Consider the following 21,071-nt stretch of genomic DNA (forward strand, 5'->3'; position numbering starts at 1 on the left):
TTAATTGGTTTTATCCAAAAAAATGTCAATTTAGTAATTACCCCTATGCTATTGGAATTACCTTCATTTATTGAGCAAAGGAAAACTGACTTCAGAAAGGGAAAAACAATTAAAATATAATACCAGGGGAAATACTGTATCATTGAGGTATTAAAAAATAATATTGTATATGACTAAAACTCAGTTTATTTCATAGGAATCAAAAAAATGTTCTTTTTAAATTCGAAACAGTAATATACCAAATACATAATCAAACATAAATTAGTTAACACAGAATCATGTTCATCCATTTAGAAATTTATTAATTCACTTAGAAAATATCTACTGAGTGCCAATGATATGCCTGGCAAGAATTATATAACTACTTTCATGGAATCTAATGGGTGAGAAAAAAATAATCAACACAAATCCGTGTATGAATACAAACTGTGGTAAGTCGTAGATGAAAAATTATGAGGACTTATGTGAGTATAGCAGAACCTGACGCATTGATAATACGAGCTGAGATATGGAGAAAAGGAACATCTGGTATAGAGGTAGAAAGAGAGTATTTGAAGCAGAAGAGAAGAGCACGGCACATTTCAGGAACTGAAGGAAGGCTAGTGTGGCCCAAACGCAGAGAAGAAGGTAAGAAATGGCACAAGATGGAGTAGCTCACTTAACAGGGGCTACATCATTGAGGCCTGTTAAAGATTGGGTCTACTATTCTAAAAGTATTGGGAAGCCACTGAAGTCTTTTAAGCAACAGTGTGACAATCCAAATTGAATTTTAAAAAGATCACTTTGGCTACAGCAAATGGAATAGATTGAGAAAGAAGAGTGGATTCAAGAGATGAGTTTGGAGGCAGCTGCAGGATTCCAAGTGAGACATAATAAATTAGAAGGTAGAGTTTATGCCTTTGATTTAACAATCCATAAAGTCTACAGCTATTTGTGTTCTACAAGTGACCTATTTTAAATGTGTCAGAGCTAAAAGGAAAGCAGAGTGATAGAATAGAAGATATGTGTGCTTTAGAAGGAACTACAGCCGGCTTAGCATTCTGGTCTGAACTTTTGGCTCCACTCCTTGTTAGCTGAGGGATGTTATGTGAGGCATTAAGCTCTCTGAGCCTCAGCTCCCACATCTTCTGAGTGCACATAATAATACCTCCCACAGTTGAGAAGATTAAGTGGGACAATGTGTGTGATGTTCTCAGCATGGAAGGCCAGTTAACACCGAAGAGCCCAGGACACATCAGCAGGTCTCATCCCCTCCTGTTACAGATCTTCATCTTCCTTTTGAAACTTGTTCCTCCTCCTGTGTTTTCTTTCTCAGCGAACAGCACTATAATCCATCCAGTTGCACAAGTCAGAAACGCAGCAGGCATCCTTTCCCCTCACCTTCCATGATCATCAAGTCATACAAAGTCTATTCTCTAAATAGCTCTTGAACCAATGGACCGACTGCTCGGCTCTTTCACTACCCTAGTTAAGGGCACCAGCCTCTCTAGATTAGATGATCCTCTTCACTCATTACCCTGCCTCCATTTTGTTGTCCCCTAGTCCATTCTTTACACTAGCCAAGCAAATATCACTACCTCAGTTCTCTGACTACTCCCCTTATGCCAAGAAAACGTCACCCAGTTCCTTAGCATGGCTAACAACACCCTCCCTGATCTACACTCCGCTTACTTCCCAGCCTCACCTCTTGCCACTCCTCCCCCCACCTTGGGTCTGGCAGGTGAAAGAAACTGCTCCCCATTCAGGACGTGTAACTCCCAGACATACGCCTTTCACCTTCACATTCAGGCCACCGGCTGGAGCACTCTCCCTCCAAAGCTTCTCTTGATTAGGTCAACAACTACTCAACACAGAGCCTCAGCTCAGAAAAAAAAAAATGTGTCTGGGAGGCACTTTTGCTCCACTTGACTGTATCCCAAGTATGTTGGACAGCCTATAACATGAATTTCATTATTTGAATGAATTGAACAAGCAGTCAAGTGAGGTCTAAGGAATCTGACTGGATTGGCCAAGGTTACATAGGTTAGGGGTTACCTTGAGGAGAAGATCCAGGTCTTCGGCCACATGTTGCAGTGTCCCCTTCTCTCCATCATGCTGACGTTTTGCCTTATTAATCTCAATTGCACTGGCTCTCCTCATTAAGCCTTTGAAACATTCTCTTCATGTGGTTGCAAAATACTGCTCATTTATACTGAGGGTTATAGTTTTTGCACTCAAAACAGACCAATGTCCCCTCCTTCCAAAAGCCTTCCTGGATTCCCCTAAGAAGTGGTAGCCGTGGCTCCTGTGACACTCTCAAGCACTCCTGTAGCATTTTTTATACTGCTCTCCCTCCCTGTGATACTGTGAATTCTTCCGAAACTAGGACCATGCTGGCTTCATTTTACATCTCTGATACCCAAGACTGTTCTTGGGACAGAGTAGTGGTACTTAATATTTGTTGATTGTAATGGCTCTTCAGAGCTGAACAGTATCCAAATAAGGGCAACTAAAGTGATGTAAGAAATGCCAGGGGGAAAAAATGATGCAAGAATAAGAAGACAGACTAAGATGATGATGGCTCTGCTATACAGAGATATGGAGTTTGAGAAAAGGCACAGATTGCTCTGGCTAAGACGAAGAATCGAGAAGGTGATTGAGAAGATGATGCCACTGCTGGAACAGGCTGCCTCTCCTGGTGAGAACCTTCAGTCCCTCAGAGACCTTCCTGCTTCTTTTTATTCAGGACAGAGAACTGGAGTCAGAAAAGAAGAAGCTCTCACTTTCAGACAGCTGGGCAGGTAAGTAAGAAAGCTGAGTTACAGAGCACTTTCTATGCCTGCTGGGAAGCCTACAGCCGACGCTAGAGAAACTGGTTTCATAGGTGTTGAAGGTTCCTGAAATGGCAGAATCAGAGTCAGCCGATTGTGATGGAAATGGAACTGAGCTGGGGGCAGAAATCCAAGTGTTGGTCCTAGTCTTGCCCATAGCCTTGGGAAAAGCTCTGAGTCTCATTTTTCTCCTCTGTGAAACATAAGAGGTTTGAACTAGATGGTCTCCTATAGTCCTTTCTCACGCAGGGATTCTTTGATGCATGGGCTCAGCACTTGGATTTACTTAATGCAGCTATGCAACCAAGGGTAAGAAGACTGTTGATCTGGGTAATGCATGCAAATGCAGACATGCAACCTCATCCTTTTCACTCCTGTAACTTGATGTGGACTAGTTGAAGCACGTATCCACAACGGTATTTCCTCGTTCATACACAGTAAGCACAGCCAAAAGCTTTATGAATAAAAAATTAGAGATACGGTAAGGCTGTAAAGCAGTGGTTTGCAAATATCAAAATCAGTGTGGTAACTTTTGCAAAACAAGTTCCAAAGCCTTGCACCAGATCTGCCAAATCAGAACCTTCAAGATGGAACCCTAGGAATGTTTTTTACAAAGCTTTCATGTGATTTTGATGATCAACTAGTTTGGGACACATTTATAAAGGAAAATTAGTGTTTCTCAAAGGGTATCCAAGATGCTTGATAAAAATATCTGGGAATGTGGCCAAAAATCTGCATTTTAACAATTCTTTCAGTAATTCTGAAAATAGCTTATATATGCTGACAAATGAAATCATCATATGGGCAAAACCTCAAAGTCTACAGAACAATACAGTATAGTAAAGACAGGGAATTATGATTGCAGTATAGGTCTATTCATCATTATTATTTATATCATATTTCATCATTTCATTTAATCCCATAATGAAACTGTGATACAAGCATTTTTACCCCCATTTTACTGACAAATTGAAGCAGCAGAGAGTTCAGGTAACTTCCCCAAAACCACGAGATTCATAAATGGATACATCAGAACTGAAAACTAATGCCACATAGCTAAAGAACAGCCTACACTGCTATAGAATGTGCAATTAAGAGTTCAGTACAACCTTTTAATTAAACAATTTGCTGAGATCTTATCTGAGGAAGCAAGTTAGAAATATGTCTCAGTTCCTGTTGGTTGATTTTATTAGCTACATCACAAATGTTAATGTCATTATAATAATCATAGATTAGCCAAGATATAATGACTAGTAACTACTAAGCAACAATATTTAAGGGACGTCCTAGAATCATAAAATGATCCAAGGTAGTCATCATTTCTAGTCAACAACCTTCAAAACAAATATTTACTGTTGAGAAGCCCAGAAGTATGCTGTCCAAGGTCTCACCCAGCTAGTGAGGAGTCCACCCAGCTCCAGACCTTAGTTACCTGACTGCTTCATTAATCTGTCTTTATACCACGGGCCCTAGACTGTGTGCCCTTCAACTCAGTATGCCGACTGTTTGCTTTAGTGCTAGAATAGGACTACATTAGACTTGAAATATCTTTCAGAGAATACAATATAAAATGCTATTACTACAGGTACATTTTTTAGGACAAAGCTTTTTTCCCCCCTCATTGGTTCTTCTCAATTCGTCTAATAAAATATGTTTGTGAAAAAATGTGTTTGTCTTGATCTCTTGCTAGACTGAAATAGGAAATGTCTCCTAGAGTCCCCATTCTTGAGTTGACCAGTTTTGGGTATAGCCTAATAATAGGCATTTCATAAATATGATGAAACCAAATGGACCATACCTATTATGAGATCTAGCTTTGATTTTTTAAAAAAAATTCACTAAAAGCATTAATGGAAAAGACCAAGTTGTCCAAAGCCATATAACTTTTAACAGAATTCAAATTCTTCCCTTTTCCTGTGTTCATACCCTACTCTTTTTCTCTTCCTTCCCATTGATGTTATAGACTCTCTAAAATATGTGAACACACAGATATTTTCACAAAGGGAAAAAAGTAAGGAAAATGACATCAAGAAAGAGAAATTGCAAGAAAATAACTTAAACATTCACTAGCTGTAGATAGATTTGGTGAAGGCTTTCTGACTGAGGATTTGGTTTGTTTTGTTTTTTGAAGGGTGAGTTTTGTGTGTGTTTTGCTCTCATTCAAATTTTGCATGCCAGCTCAGATTGTATTGCTATATCCTGTCAAGTGTTTTACTGTGGAAGCCATTTCTTCCACAAAATCAATATCTAATTTCCTAAATAAAGAAAAAAATACTTACAAATCTCTGATTAAAATATGCTGCTATTTCTAAGACAGGTTTAGCAAGACATTTTCTTTTTTTTTTTTAGCAAGAAATTTTGATAAATCTTTTTTTCCTGTAAATTAAAAAAAAAAAACTATGAAGAACCAGAAAAGGTGAAAATCGATTTAGATTATCAAATTCTAATCATTTTGTCTTTTTTAAACTTAAAACTGGTAAACACTATGACTTGCTTGACTTTCTTGAGAAAAGCAGAGCCTCCAATTCTACAATAAAATTTTCTATTAAAAGTCAAGCGGGGGCTTCCCTGGTGGCGCAGTGGTTGAGAATCTGCCTGCTGATGCAGGGGACATGGGTTTGAGCCCTGGTCTGGGAAGATCCCACATGCCGCGGAGCAACTGGGCCCGTGAGCCACAACTACTGAGCCTGCGCGTCTGGAGCCTGTGCTCCGCAACAAGAGAGGCCGCGATAGTGAGAGGCCCGCGCACCGCGATGAAGAGTGTGGCCCCCGCTTGCCACAACTAGAGAAAGCCCTCGCACAGAAACAAAGACCCAACACAGCCATAAATAAATAAATAATAAAATTAAAAAAAAAAAAAAAAAACTGCTTTATAGGTTAAAATCAGTTTAAAAAAAAATAAAGTCAAGCGGCTTCATTTCAAATAGCAAGTGTTAGTACCTAAGACTGCCAGCTACAAAATGCACTGAATAATTACTGTATCAGTGCTATTAGGGATTAATGTCAAGTTGAGAAAGTCATCACATAAAAATAACCGTCCATTACAGCAAACATTTGTAGGCACAGAAAATGACTGTAAAAAATATTTGGCATAACTACACCTTTATTTAGTAAAACATACTGCACTTTGAGGATATGACTGTACAGAATCTTTTACATCTTTCTCAAGTGCCTTGAAGCGCTGTACCAGTATTCCTAATACCCACATGGAGACCACGTGGAAGAAATCCAAGCATCTTGCTTCCAGAAATGAAGATAAACTATGTACATATAATTCTTCTTTACAGATTGGGCCCTGTATCTCAGGGCTGAGCATCTGACCCAAGAAAGGTGAAAAATAACAGGAGTATAAACCATGGGTATTTACATCAGCCACTGATAGCAACAGGGCACTTTGCAAATGCCCTCCACCACACTCTCACTGCCCTAGCTCGGCCTGCCGTTCACTCTTACAGGAGCTTTGCAACAACATCCCAAATGACTTTCTTCTATGCATTCTTGCTTCCTGCAAATCCATTCTTTACACAGATGTCAGGTGGAATTATTTCAAAGTAAATCTGCCCATGAGCATTCTATGATTAACTAATCCTTCACAGCCTTCCCATCACCTGCAGGATCAAGTCCAAGCCCCTTCACAGGGTGCATGATGCCCTCCAGAAGTTGGCCCCAATCTACCTCTCCTTCATTTTCACCCATGCCAGATCTGGGCTAGTCCTAAAGCTCTGCAGTCACACCTTGCCAAAGACCCCCTGTGCCTTGTTTATACTGCCCTGCTGGCTGAGGTTCTTTGCCCTCGATTCCCTTCCCATCCTCTGGTTAACACATATTCATCCACTCAGGGTTCATCTGGATGCCCCTTTCTCAGAAGCCTTCTATGCCCCCTTGGACGAGGCAGGTTCCCTCCTCTGTGCTAGAAAACACTCTGGCCTATCTCTATTGTTGAACTTATCACCTATATCATTAATTTCTGATTAGTGCCTGCCTCTCACCTCCCACCTCACACAAGTTTTTTAAAGCCTTTTGAGGGCACAGACTGTGACTCATTCATCTTGCACATGGTAGGAGGGATGCAATAAATAAATATAAATAAATGTCAAGGTTTGTGAGGTGCTTTTCAGACTCAGAGTTGCTTGAATGCATACTTATCACTGTGCAAGAATTTTAAAACCAAAGCAGACATCTTTTAACCGCGTTCCTCTACCCAGCTTCCTATATGGTTTTCACTGTTCCTCTCACTGTGTATCTGAGACCATTTCCCTTCAAATGAGTCTTATTTGTTTAGACTGAATAAAGGAACTGAGAAGAGGAATAGAAAAATAAATGAACAAATTATCTTATGGGAAGTAGTAACAAAGTTAAAATTTATAAGCTTCAAAATTTATGTAACATAATGCAAATATGCACCCCTAAAAGAGCAAGATTAAGAAAAATACTTTTGTAGTCCTAATTTTTCAAATATTTGCATACGGCTCTTGGCAATGATCTAGTAGAAACTGTAAACAGGAATACAGTTTAAAGTCAGTTAGATAAAACTAAACACTGTTATTTGTCTTTAAAATGAATATTTTTAAAAACCTCTATAATTTTATACTTTTTCCAGGATTAAATTTGGTTTCATTTTACAAATTTCCACCTATCTCTGCCCATTGTACTAGAACCAAAGAAAGAAAGAAATAGAAGAGTGACATAGTTATTTTTCCCTCTCCACTTCTTTGCAGCTTATGTTACATTCAAATATACTCATGCAATGGACTTTAAAAATAATATCCACATGAATTTTTGATTCTTCATATACATCAAAATTCAGATTTATGGAGGATATGCTAAACACAAATACGCTAAATATTAAGAGACTGAGTCTCTACTTATCCTTTAAATTATCAATTATCAAAAACTTTACTAACAAAGAGAAGTAATTCCTGAAAAGGTTTTAAGAACAGTGGCATGCCCTTAACAACAAGAACAACAAGTTGTTTTGAGCACACATCTCTTATTTATGAATATTTATTTTTATAAATTGTAAGTATCACTCTTCTAATGACTAATATAATTTATATGTTATATTATCATTATCATGTATGTTAAATACATTAACAGAAATGTAAAATAAGATAAGAATACTGTAAATATAACTAGGTGTTCTACTATGTTCTTCCTGAACTTCCAGATTGGATGCAGAATTTATAAGACATTGTTACTACACAAGATCTAATTCTCTCTCCATTATCTCTTGGAACTACAGTTAAATAGCGATATACATATAACATATAACAGCTAAGAGATTCCCAAGGGGAAAAGGCCAATGGTCTCAGCAAAGGTTATTATAGGCTTTGCAAGGGGAGCAGATCAAGATATGGGTGGTTCAGCAGAAATGCATCATATTAGAAACACATGCACACACAGGGTTGTGGATTAGCAGAGATTTTGAAAATTGGCTAGTTCAGTGATTTTCAAACTATTAAAAAAAAATGTTTTTTCCCAAATGAACTCTTTAGCAGGTGGCCAATATATAAGACAGATATAAGCAGAAGGGCTCTGGCTAAAGCAGCTTCAGTCTCTACCCACTCTCTCTCCTTCCTCCTCTCCTCTCCCTCCAGGAGTGCAGTTTGAAAATTACTTGACAACATTGTCATTTTAGAAATAAGGTTACCAAGCTGAAGATGGAACAAGAGAGGCCATTTTAAGACAATGTAATAGATAAAGTAGCTGAAATTATTAATCCTGGACACTTGGCTATATTCCCTTTAGATGCCCCTGCCTTGTCTTCATGAACTGGCTTCCCTGAACATTCCCCATCTGATCTCATTTGCAAATATAAATTTTTAAAGTATGATCTGGTAAGATTTAAGGTATTTTTGCCTCTAGAGTTTGGTAAAATAATGAATACTTATTTTTTTCTTTGAAATATATATTTTCTAACTTGAAAGTTTTCATGACTCAAGCAGTCAGCCATGTCAATATGCAAAAATCTGCATAAAGAAGAAGGATTCAGTGCACTTTCATATGCAAGATTTCAGGGGGTCCTGCAACCTCAAAAATCAAGATAAATAATATTTAAAGCAATAGTTTTTTAAAAATCAAAATTAGTGCAAAAGATCTATGATGAAAAACATCAAATTTTAAAATAAAGATCTTACTCTGCACTTGTACAACTTGGCCTCACGTACCTCACCCTAGCCCTGGAGCTGGTCTGGGAACTTCTTTGAAAAATGAAGTACAAACATAAAAATGATGTCTGGTTAGTTGTATTAAGTAAATGTCTGCCTCTATAATACCCAGGATTGTAGGAGAAGGAAATGTTGTTTGGAGGAAAAGCCCAGTCAAGGTGTGCTCTGCAATATAGACCTTACACCTCAGTCTGTAGGACTGAAGATAAAGTTAAGTTGTTTGAGAACAAATAAGCATCTAGAGAACTACAACACATGAGGTAATACTCAGTCCATGGTTGCACTGAGCTATTTTACAATTTCAATGAGTTACTAAATATAGTTACAGCTGCTTCAAGGGGCATTATTTTCCACTTTTGTTTTGTTTTTAAAAGGCAAATCATAGTTCTAAAATGTGTAAAGACCTGAACATTCAAAATGTCAGTTGAACTTCATCTGATTCCTAAAAGCACATTGACCACTTCAACTGCAAGACCCAGTTTTAAAAGGCTGTCTCCTTAAGATGCATTTAATCTCTCAAGCATTATAAAGATGAAAACAACCATCAAAAGATGAATCGCTGTGACGTGAGAGAGCACAGACATTCATGAGGATGTTTTCTATCCATAGAACTCAAATGAAATAGCTTAGGAAAACAAATGACTCTATGCCTGACACAGAGTAGGCACTCAACACATATTTACTGGATAAACGAAGAATGAATGAATGAATGAAAGTTGAAAAAAGATCAGAAGCAGGTAAAATAGGACCAGATTATAAAGACCTTTGAAACAGAGACTTTATGCTGTAGGCTTCTAAGCTGAGGTTTAACAAGGAAAAAAAAAAAAAAAAGTGGCTCTTTAAAATAAAGAATGGGCGAGTTGATAACGAGCAAACAGTAAATCCAGCTGCAAGTCTCTAGAAGTAACCTTGGCATTGGCAATAAAGGCCCACCAAAGGGGAAGACAGTAAAATTGGATTAAGGAAGGTGTGGCAGAGACTGCTAGTTGGGCTCCCAATAGCTCTTCTTGCCTTCCTCTCTAAGAAATAGAAAGTTTAGCTGGGTACATAGCTAAGGACCACATTGCCAAGCCTCCCATGCTGCTAGATATGGCCATGCAAATGGATTTTCCCATTTAAACATGAGCTATGAGCAGAAGTGATGTATGCAGTTCTAGGTTATACTCTAAAAGAGGGTTTCCCTGGTGGCGCAGTGGTTTGGAATCTGCCTGCTAATGCAGGGGACACGGGTTTGAGCCCTGGTCTGGGAAGATCCCACATGCCGCGGAGCAACTAGGCCCATGAGCCACAACTACTGAGCCTGCGCGTCTGGAGCCTGTGCTCCACAACAAGAGAGGCCACGATAGTGAGAGGCCCGCGCACCGCGATGAAGAGTGGCACCCGCTCGCCGCAACTGGAGAAAGCCCTCGCACAGAAACGAAGACCCAACACAGCCAAAAATAAATAAATAAATAAATAAAAATTTTTAAAAACAGTCAACACCAAAAAAATTAAAAAATAAAATAAAATAAAAATAAAAGAGAGGGGAGTGTGGCCCCTCCCTTTTCTTTTCCCCTTTCTGAAAACTGGACTGTATCTGTGTGGTGATATTCACCACGTGAACAAGGACACCACTTTGGGGATGACGAAGCAACAAGATGGAAGGAGCCTGTACCCCTGACATGGATAGTTTTGTCCTTGTTGTTCCCTAACATGGTTAAGCCATTATACCACCTCTGTACCATCTACCTGGGCTGTAATAAGACAGAACTAAACCTCCATTGTGTTTAATCCACTATTATTTTGGGACTTTATTATAACTGCCAAACCGATATCTTAACTAATTCAGATGAATAAAAAAACATTTCAAAATGGAAAAATCCATGGAATGTGGTAATAGGCTAAGGTGAACGAAGGAGGGCAATGAGCTGAAACAACTGCAAGGTTTTATGTTTAGGGAACTGGATCACAGAATCACTAACAAAATAACAGATGAGAAGAAGAGCTAGTAAGTTTAGATGCTGGCAATCTTGCCAAGGGGACAGCAGAGTTAAGTAACTGGAACTCTGGGCCTAGAACTCAGACAAGAGGAGAAAATTAAAAATGGAAATTTCAGGAATTTTGTATAGTATATAGAGTTGAAAAGATGAGAATTGATAGAACCTCAGACTAAAAGAGATCAGAGTGTGTCAATGAATAATAGCGTGTTCTCACAGGAGACAACAGAAGAAGCAGTAATCAGAAAAGGAAAAAAATAACATTATTATCTTAAAAAAGAGAAGGGTAATGATTGAAAACATGGAATAATAGAATTAACCCTGATCCTAGATGGCAAGCAAATTTCAAAGGAATCTGATGTGGTCAAAACTTCTTAAATCTGTTTAAAGGTATCATGAAAAATTAATCATTTCTTGAAATAGAAAAGCATTAATCAGAGTTCTGAACAGGTCAGGTCTCAATCATGCTTTAGTTTCAACTTAAACCTCCAGAGTTTCAAGAGCGCAAAGAACAAACAACAGATACTTATTCTCTCCTTTTATCATTCTCACAAGAGAGGAAGCAACGAGGTGACAGGAAAAAAGGAAAATGGAAGCAGAAGTGTTTTGCAACTGCCCTTATCCTTTCTAGGAGGCTGATGTTTACAAGTGTAGAAATGACAAAACGAAACAGAAGCCTCCTCCCCAATTTTTATTAATTTACCTTCAAAGATGTAGTGGAGGGCTTCCCTGGTGGCGCAGTGGTTGAGAATCCGCCTGCCAATGCAGGGGACACAGGTTCGAGCCCTGGTCTGGGAAGATCCCACATGCCGAGGAGCAACTAGGCCCGTGAGCCACAACTACTGAGCCTGCGCGTCTGGAGCCTGTGCTCCGCAACAAGAGAGGCCGCGATAGTGAGAGGCCCGCACACCGCTATGAAGAGGGGCCCCCACTTGCCGCAACTGGAGAAAGCCCTCACACAGAAACGAAGACCCAACACAGCCATAAATAAATAAATAAATTAAAAAAAAAACAAACATGTAGTGGATCTAAATTGCACAATTAAATCTTAAAGTTAATCTATATTTGGCAACATGGAAGTCAACTGCTACTTATATGAAGCAAGAGCTTGGGAATGCAATCTGTATCACTTAACCAGATGCATTCCAATTACTGAAAGGTCACCAGCATTCCAACATATTCAGGCAATGTTGTGGTACCATGCCTTCTAACAGTCCTTCTTCCCCACCTGGCCTCGGCCATCCAACCAGAAGGGTATTTTTTAGGGAGGAGTCAAACCAAAGATTTCTGGTTTTTTTTATTCCACTGTCCACTTCACACTGATGAAGCTCACCATCATAGCTTTTTCTTAAGATTATTTTCTCTCTACTTTAGCCTGAAGAATGTACATTTCAGCTACCCAAAAGACATCCGGGAAAACTCCAGGATTCTTTACCACTACATTTTCATTGCAACCAATCATACTAATTCACTTTGTATGAGAAACTGATATTCCCCTCCTCTCCTTTGATGAGATGTCTGTTAGTAATCTTTTCCTCTGCACATAGTGATTGTATTATCCATGGTCTTTAAAATGTTTTGGGGATAGTTTTGTCCTTGTTGTTTCTAGCACTATACTTGGGTTTCATAATCAATCTTCTCAAGTTCTTAATACTGGCTTGAATTTTGGGATTCCACAGCCCCTCTTTTTTTTCTTTTTTTTTTTACATAATGACCAGACATTAGTATTCATTCCTCCAAGTAAATCAGAGTGGGAGGGCCTGCCCCCAAATGACCTCTCCCTTATAAATGGTTGCAAAATACCTAAACAGAGGTTGCTGTACATCATCAAATTAGCTTGTGGAAAAAATTGTTTTTTTCTTACCTTGAAGTTGGTATCAGGGAAGAGTGTATGTGTGCGTTCCGTGGGCAGGGGCAGGAGGGAGGATTGCCCTTCATGGGGCTTAGCATTCAATATGGACAACTGCCTAGCCTCACTCCCATCTGTTCTGCCCAACCCCTCAGGTGTGGCTTATGTGGTTCTAAAATTCCTGGCATTTAACACAAAATCTGAAAGCCACTCTGAGCATTCAGTAAAGCCCCTTTCTCCACCGTCTTACCATGTGTCATATAAAAACCACACCACAGGGGCTTCCCTGTTGGCGCAGTGGTTGAGAATCCTCCTGCTAATGCAGGGGACACGGGTTCGAGCCCTGGTCTGGGAAGATCCCACATGCTGCGGAGCAACTGGGCCCGTGAGCCACAATTGCTGAGCCTGCGCGTCTGGAGCCTGTGCTCTGCAACAAGAGAGGCCGCGATAGCGAGAGGCCTGCGCACCGCGATGAAGAGTGGCCCCCACTTGCCGCAACTAGAGAAAGCCCTCGCACAAAACGAAGACCCAACACAGCCATAAATAAATAAATAAAAACAAAAAACAGAAAAAAACCACACCATAAAAGCACCAGACACATATTTATTCTAAACTACCCACTGTTTCATAATGTTTCTTTATAAAGCTTTAATAAAGGAAGTACCTTTTAAATTTTTCCAACAACATTAAACTTCTTAGCCTATATTACCTTCTTGCCTGTATTATAATCTTTAAACAGCAGGAAATCAACTCATAAGCCTCACATGTGTTCCATATGACTTACGGTATTTTAATAGGTATGCCTGGGTCTAAAGAGAAAACTGTTAGGCATCACAGTTAATACGTAATTTTTATGTTAATAATAAAACAGTTAAAATTTTAAGTACTGAATCCAATGTTGTGATATTCATACCAGCAGATTTAGATCTGGTATTCAAATATTTATGCTCACAAAAGAAAGCCGATGAAAACTCATATATGAAAGTGAATATACCAACTCATTGGGAGGGAAGGGAGCAAACAACTGCTGAGTGCCCGTGATTTTCCAATTACATCTTAAACATTCTCTCACTGAATCCTTAAAAAAGCCCTCAGAGGTAAACATTAATACCATTGGATACCTGAGGAATTCCAAGATTATAACAAAGCCAATGCCAAGCAGTGTCAGGATTTGAACCCACAAAGTCAGACTAACTCAGTAACGATAGTGGTGCTTGACTAAGTCAACCCACAGGAGCAGCAAAGAGTAAATACATGGGAGAGCAGAGCTGATGATGTCTACTTTAGAGGTCACTTTGGATATGCCACCTATTTTTTTTCAAAGTGGTTTTGATGAGTCATCCTATTAGCATTATATTTTAACACCAGATGCTCCATCCCCACCTTGATAAGATCAGTAACCTGTTCAAAGGAACCCAATCTGTTTTCTTAAAAAGCACAGCAATGTCCTTGAAGGCAATTCAGGACTAGCATTAAATGTGCTGTCATCTGGCAAAACTACCAGAAAGTGATTTGACAGACTCCTAGAGTAACACAGGTGGGAGATGGGGGAGGAGTACAAAAAAAACCATAATAGATCCCCAATTTTAAAAAATTGGTTTTGAAATAGATTTGGTGCCCTCTGGGGTAAGGCAAGATGCTCTTAGGAAATGGACATAATGATCTCTTACAAAATAGTAAACCCTTTGGACTTCAGTTTCCATATCTGCACAGATAACCTGTGGGAGCTTTATGGGCTTTTGCAATGTTAACCTTAGAGTCTGGTTGAGAGGCAGTGTCAGTGGTGAGAACACTAGGCAAAGAAATTCAGACGATCATAAAAGTTTGGTCAGAAAAGGCTTAAGCTGGGAGAGATTCTAACACTAAAAACAGTATAATGCTAAGCACATGAACTTTGGAGCCAGACTGGCTCTAGAACATAACAGCTATAACTTGGGCTACTTCAGTACAACTTTTCTTATTTATAATGTGAAAATAAAACTTCTGCCTCACAGAGTGTTATGAAGATTAAATGAGACAATGTCTGAAAAGTACTTAGAATAAATGCCCTAATAAACGATAGTCATTATTATTAGGATGTTCTTTGTACCAAAGGAGAAACTGCACTTTAGAAGGTTAATGGGTAGCACAAGATCACAGGCCATTACTTTACTGGGGGCAAAGGAGTATAAACTCAGCTTCATCTAAAACCAAATTGCCTCTAAATAACCAATGACCAACAAAGGACCAGAAAAGGTCTGTGAAGATTTCAAATTTAGATATTTTTTTCATTAATAAAATTGGTTTATAGCCAACTTTTTTTCCTCTTCCTGACCTCCATTTCCTTTCAAAACTAACTCTGTATGAATTCCTATGTGGTCTTGATCCTGTTATTTCCTGGGCCGAAGGATCCCCTTTTTAATCTACTTTGTCCTAATATTCTCAGTCATGGCTATTTCTTTCTCCCACAGTCTAGGAAAAACACATGTAGAAAAAAATGTATTAGAGGAATCTTATTCTGAGGCATACATCTTTGCTAACTATTTAACATCCTGCAGATTTAGATGCTTCTACCTAACTAAAAAATAGATTGTTAGTTCCATATTTTAAAATAGCATTAAAAAAAATCTGAAATAGCATTTTGAGATAAATTCATTCTTAAAGGGTCTTTTGAAGAGTGACTCTTGCGCACTATCTATAAGAACTATCTCTGAAAAGCAAACCGACCAAGATTTCAAACTTAGTTCATCAATAAGGAAGCTCAGGGTGACATGCTCATTTCTGGTTTTCCTATTTACCTTTACTAAGGGATGCAGCCCAACCTTGTTTCTCTTTGTCATTGTTGTTGTCGTCACCAATTTGAGGATTTTTTTTTTAAATCCAGGTATATGGGTCAACTAAAAAAAACCTTCACTTTCGTAATTCATGATCTGTCTAGAACTGGAGATACATTTATAGCAGACTAATGCATTAGGCTGTATAGAATGCACTTCATGACTGAAGCCCAACACTCAGCTGAATTTAAAAACTGCTGACACCATTAAAGTACAAAATTAGAATAAAGGAAAGTCTGAATATGCTTTTCTACAAACATGTATTTTTCCCTAGAGTGTTGCTTACTAGACACACTAAATTCTTTACATTAAATTTGTTTTTTAGAAGATGAATTAACTTATTTAAATATGCTTCACTTTAAGACATTAAATTCAAGGCAAGAAGATTATGGACAGGACAAAAAAAGAGACAAAACTCAACAAAGATATATTTAATGTCAAAATTACCTCCTTCCTTCCGTTCCTTGAATTTGAGAATGACTACATGTCTCATACTGAGGTCAGTGACATTTATTACTAGCTGAATTTACACCTCCTATACCAGCACCTCATTCATGTCAGGATTTATCTGGCTCAGAGAAAAATGGCAGCTGCAGTGGTGATTCACTAAAACTAATTCTCAGTGAAGCAGCTGCTGCTAAAAGCTGTGCTTCACACATCAGTCATTTGCTGATTGTCACAGCTAGTTCAGGCACATCATCTGCTTAGTCTACTGATTGTGTGGTTGTTGATATTTGCATCGCATTGCAGTATTACTGTTGTCATAGCATGCTGCACTAGTTGAAATAACATCATCTTGTGGACCTTCAAAAATGAGAAAATCCACATAATCATGAAAATACAACCATTTTGTGAAGGAGCTGATGAAAAGAGCAATCATTCTAAATGCTAAGAGACTAGCTTATTTTCAGTAGTGTGATTTCATCCACCTCTCATTGCTCTGAGGGACTGACCTCAGTCAGTCACACTCCAGCAGTATCATAAGTACCAGATTTGGTGTTATGGGTTGAATTTTGACCCTCAAAAAGAAATGTTGAAGTCCAAACCCCTGTGCCTATGACTGCGATCTTATTTGTAGATGTAACCAAGTTAAAATGAGGTCATACTATTGCAGGGTAGGCCTTTAATCCAATATAACTGGTGTCCTTATAAAAAGAGGGGGAAAAGGGAAAGGGAGGTGGGGGGGAGGGATAAATTGGGAGGCTGGGATTAACATGTACACACTACTACGTATAAAATAGATAACCAACAAGGACCTACTGTATAGTGCAGAGAACTCTATTCATTACTCTGTAATAATCTATATGGGAAAAGAATCTGAAAAAGAATATATATATATATATATATCTGAATCGCTGTGCTATACACCTGAAACTTATGCAATATTGTAAATAAATCAACGATACTTCAATAAATTTTTTTTAAAAGGGGAGGGGAAATGTGAAGACACAGAGACACAGGAAGAACATCATGTGAAGATGGAGGCAGAGACTGGAGTGATATATCTACAAGCCAAGGAATACCTGTGGCTGCCAGAAGGGACCATGAAGGATCCTCCCCTAGAGGCTTTGGAGTGCGTAGTCCTGTCAACATTATGAAATAATACATTTCTGTTGTTTTAAGTACCAGTTTGTGGTACCTTGTTACAGCATCCCTTTTGGGGCATCCATCTGGGGATGGTGGAAGAATATCAGCAGCTCCTAGAGGGCATGGGTATAAAGTGTGTTGACTTAGGGAACCATAGTGACTTAATAAACTCTTCTTTCAAGCCACATTTACTCAGACTTTTCTCAAATCAAAGCACCCCTAAGGGCATAGATAACTGAGGATAAACAAAATCAGGATCAGACTAACAGATCTTAGATTAACAAATACATAAAATTGGCTTGAGATGAACCAAATATCCCTTAACAACTTGCATGTCTAGTGCTTCCTGATATCTCATGACCTGCTGGTATTAACAGATATCAAGCTGTTATCATATTTACTCATGCCTAGAAGTTCCAACACACTCAAAAGAACAAACAGGTGTATTAGAATCACTACATTACCTATTTCCATAAAGTTTTTCAAAGCCAAGGAAGTGCAACAGAAATGGTACAATCAGAATAAGGGAAATAAGAAATATGCTTAAGAGATTAAGCCATTAAACTAAACCTTCATAATCTTGCTTAAGCTTTTATCTTGGAAGGTGGTAAAACATAGTAGCTAGACTCAGACATCCTTGAGTCATGCTAGCTCCACTACTAACTAGCTTTATGTCTGTAGGCAAGTTATATACCATCTCTAAACTTCAATTCAATCATTAACGAGACTAATAATGCTACCAACTTTATAAAGAAATCATTTGGTAATTATCAGCAACTCTTCTTATTACTAATCTCATTGTTAGCTAAAATTGCCACTTCACTCATGGAAGAGATATTGCTCCAGGCCTCTGCTTTCTGTTTTTAAACCAGAAAGAAATAAAGCCAGCTACCAAATGGGTCAACTCCAAAAAGTACCCATAGTGCCATAGTCTCTCTCGGACTATATGCAATTGGACAGAAAGAGTAAATCCTTTACAAATTTTGTTGATAAGAATCATTCTAAAATGTTCTAATCCATTTCTCCTGTTTGGTAAATAGAAGGTACTGGACATGACAGTATCTTTTTTAATCTTTCAGCCTCCTGCAGTTTTTGATGGTCACTATTTGGAGTATCAAATATTATTAGAATATTTTTAAAATAATACTTTAATAAATGTATCAAAATAGCCTCTTACAATGTACAAAGCATGCTCATAGTACTGAATCAATCCCCTTATGACATCATCCTATTCTTTTGCTTCATTTTGTTTCACCTTCCATATGTGGAATTTCAGATACCTAAAAGGCCAGCCATCATGCCCTAAGTCTTTTCTTCTCAAACTAAATATATGCAATACATAATTTGATATTTTCAAAACCTCTTCCAAACTGTTGTTGAGAAGTTAAAATTTTGAAACTAAATATATTTACTTTTAAGGCTTACAAATTTCACATTGTTGATTATAGTTCATCAATCTGGTCTGAGATAAATATCAGTTCTACTAAATGCTGCCCTCCCCAGTCTTGTGTAATCAACAGAGGTGAAAAAATGCCTTCTAATATTAAGCAGAGTTCTGCCAAGAACAGAGCTATGGAGAATGTCACTAGCGATTTTCCTTCACCTTGAAATGGGTCCATTCAAGAAAGGAAGATAGAGTTTATAGATAGATTTTGGATCTGAAGATTTAATATGGTTAAGATGGCAATAGTCCCCAAATGGATCTACAGATTCAAGCACAAGCCCCATCAAAATCCCAGCTTGCTTTTTTTCAGAATTTGAAAATTGATTCTAAAATCCAACTGCAATGTAAAAAACATAAAATGACCAAACAATCTTGAAAAAGAACAAAGTTGGAGGAGTCACACATCTTGTTTTAAAACTTACTACAAAGCTATTGTAATCAAGATAATATGATACTGACATAAAGACAGACAAGTAAATTAAGGCAATAGAATTGAGACTCTAGGGAAAAGAGCATAGATTATGGTCAATTGATTTTCAGCAAAAGTGCCAAGATAATTCAATGGGGGAAAGAATAGTCTTCTCAACAAATGGTGCTGGGACAACTGGATGTCAGATGCAAAAGAATGAAGTTGGACCCAGATCTCATACCACACACAAGAATTAACTGAAAATGGATCACAAATCTAAATGTAAGAGCTAAAACTATAAAACTTTCAAAAGAAAAATAAGAGTAAAGCTTCGTAACCTTGGTTTAGGCAACAGTTTCTTAGATATGACACCAAACTCACAAGTGACAAAAGAAAAAATACATATAAATTAAACTTCACCAAAATTAAAAACTTTTGTGCATTAAAAGACACCATCAAAAAGTGAAACGTTACCCAGAGAGGTGGAGAAACTATTTGCCAATCACTTATCTGATAAGTGACTTGTATCTAGAGTATAGAAATAAGAATTATTACAACTAAATTAATAAAAGATAACCCACTTTAGAAAATGGGCAATGGATATTAGGAGACATTTCTCCAAAGAAGCTATTCAAATGGCCAATAAGGACATGAAAAGATGTGCAACATCATTAGCCATTAGAAGATGCAAATTAAAACCACAGTGAAATACCACTTCACACCCACCAGGATGGCTATAATAAAAAAGATGGACAATGACAAGTGTTGACAAGGACGTGGAGAAACTGAAAGCCTCCTTCAGTGCTGGTTAGAATATAAAATGGTGCAGCTTCATTGGAAAATAGCTTGCCAATTCTTCAAATTGTTAAACAGAGTTACTATATGACACAGCTATTTCACTCCTAGGTTTATACCAATGAATAATGAAAGCATATATCCACATAAAAACTTTCATGGGAATAACATTTTAATATTGCTTCATAGCAATGTCCTTCATAATAGCCAAAAAGAGGAAACAACCCAAATGATCATCAGTTGATGAGTGCATAAACAAAGTGTAGTTTATCCTTACAACATAATATGATTTGGCAATAAAGGAATGAAGTACTAAATCATTGATGATCCTTGGTAACATTACACTATATGAAAGAAAACACATGTATGGTTCTATTTACATAGAATGTCCAATACATATAAATTTATAGAGACTAAGTAGATTTGTGGTTTCCTAGAGCCGGAGGGGGAGTGGTTTTCAGTGAATTGAGGAGTCACAGCTAATGGTTTTCAGGTTTCTCTTGTAGTGATGAAAATGATCTAAAGGTGACTGTGGTGACGGTGAATGAACATACTAGAAATCATTGAATTGTATACTTTAAATGGAAGACTTTTATGGTATGTGAATTATACGTCAATTAAGATTTGTTTAAAGTAAATTTACCGCGAAACATTCTCAGAGTATGTTAACGTTCAGTGTGAATATCTGAAAGGGGATTAACGTACAGTATGCCAATCATGTTTATCCATACAGCCATTTATTCCTAAAAGCATTTTGAAAAACACATTGATTATAGATCCCAACTTGAGCTTGTTTTCTTTTTTCTAAACACAGAATGTAGGATTAGGATGCCAGTTTGTTACATTTTACTTATCTTGTATATGTTCTATCTTTTGATTATTCTTCTAAAATAGTGAGAAATGTCTAAGTATGAATATTCAATCTGCAAATGTTAATGTTTTGTATATAGAAAGGTTTAGTAAATGGGTTTTTTAGATGAATGGTAATAATATTGAATGCGGGAATATGTCAATCACTGAGATTTTTCTCTTTTATTTATAATTCAGTTCCAAATCTGCTTTCCTGAAGAAGTCACAGATTTCCATATGAAAGCATGCTCTCTTTGGTCACTTAATAACTAACATACACAATCATCCTTTAGACTATAAAACGGCCTGGGGAGGGTGTTGCCTCGTCTTATTCTGATCAAGAATATCTGCCTAGTGGAACAGGAACTTTCT

General features: G+C 37.7%; 1 protein-coding gene across 2 annotated transcripts in view; it reads right to left on the reverse strand.

Annotated features, from left to right (window-relative positions):
• FABP7 (fatty acid binding protein 7) overlaps nt 1-21,071 on the reverse strand; it is a 159,912-nt gene that overhangs the window by 89,859 nt on the left and 48,982 nt on the right. The window lies entirely within an intron of this gene.

Source organism: Balaenoptera borealis (genome assembly GCF_965194805.1).
Source record: "Balaenoptera borealis genome assembly, chromosome: 9".
Classification (NCBI taxonomy): Eukaryota; Metazoa; Chordata; class Mammalia; order Artiodactyla; family Balaenopteridae; genus Balaenoptera; species Balaenoptera borealis.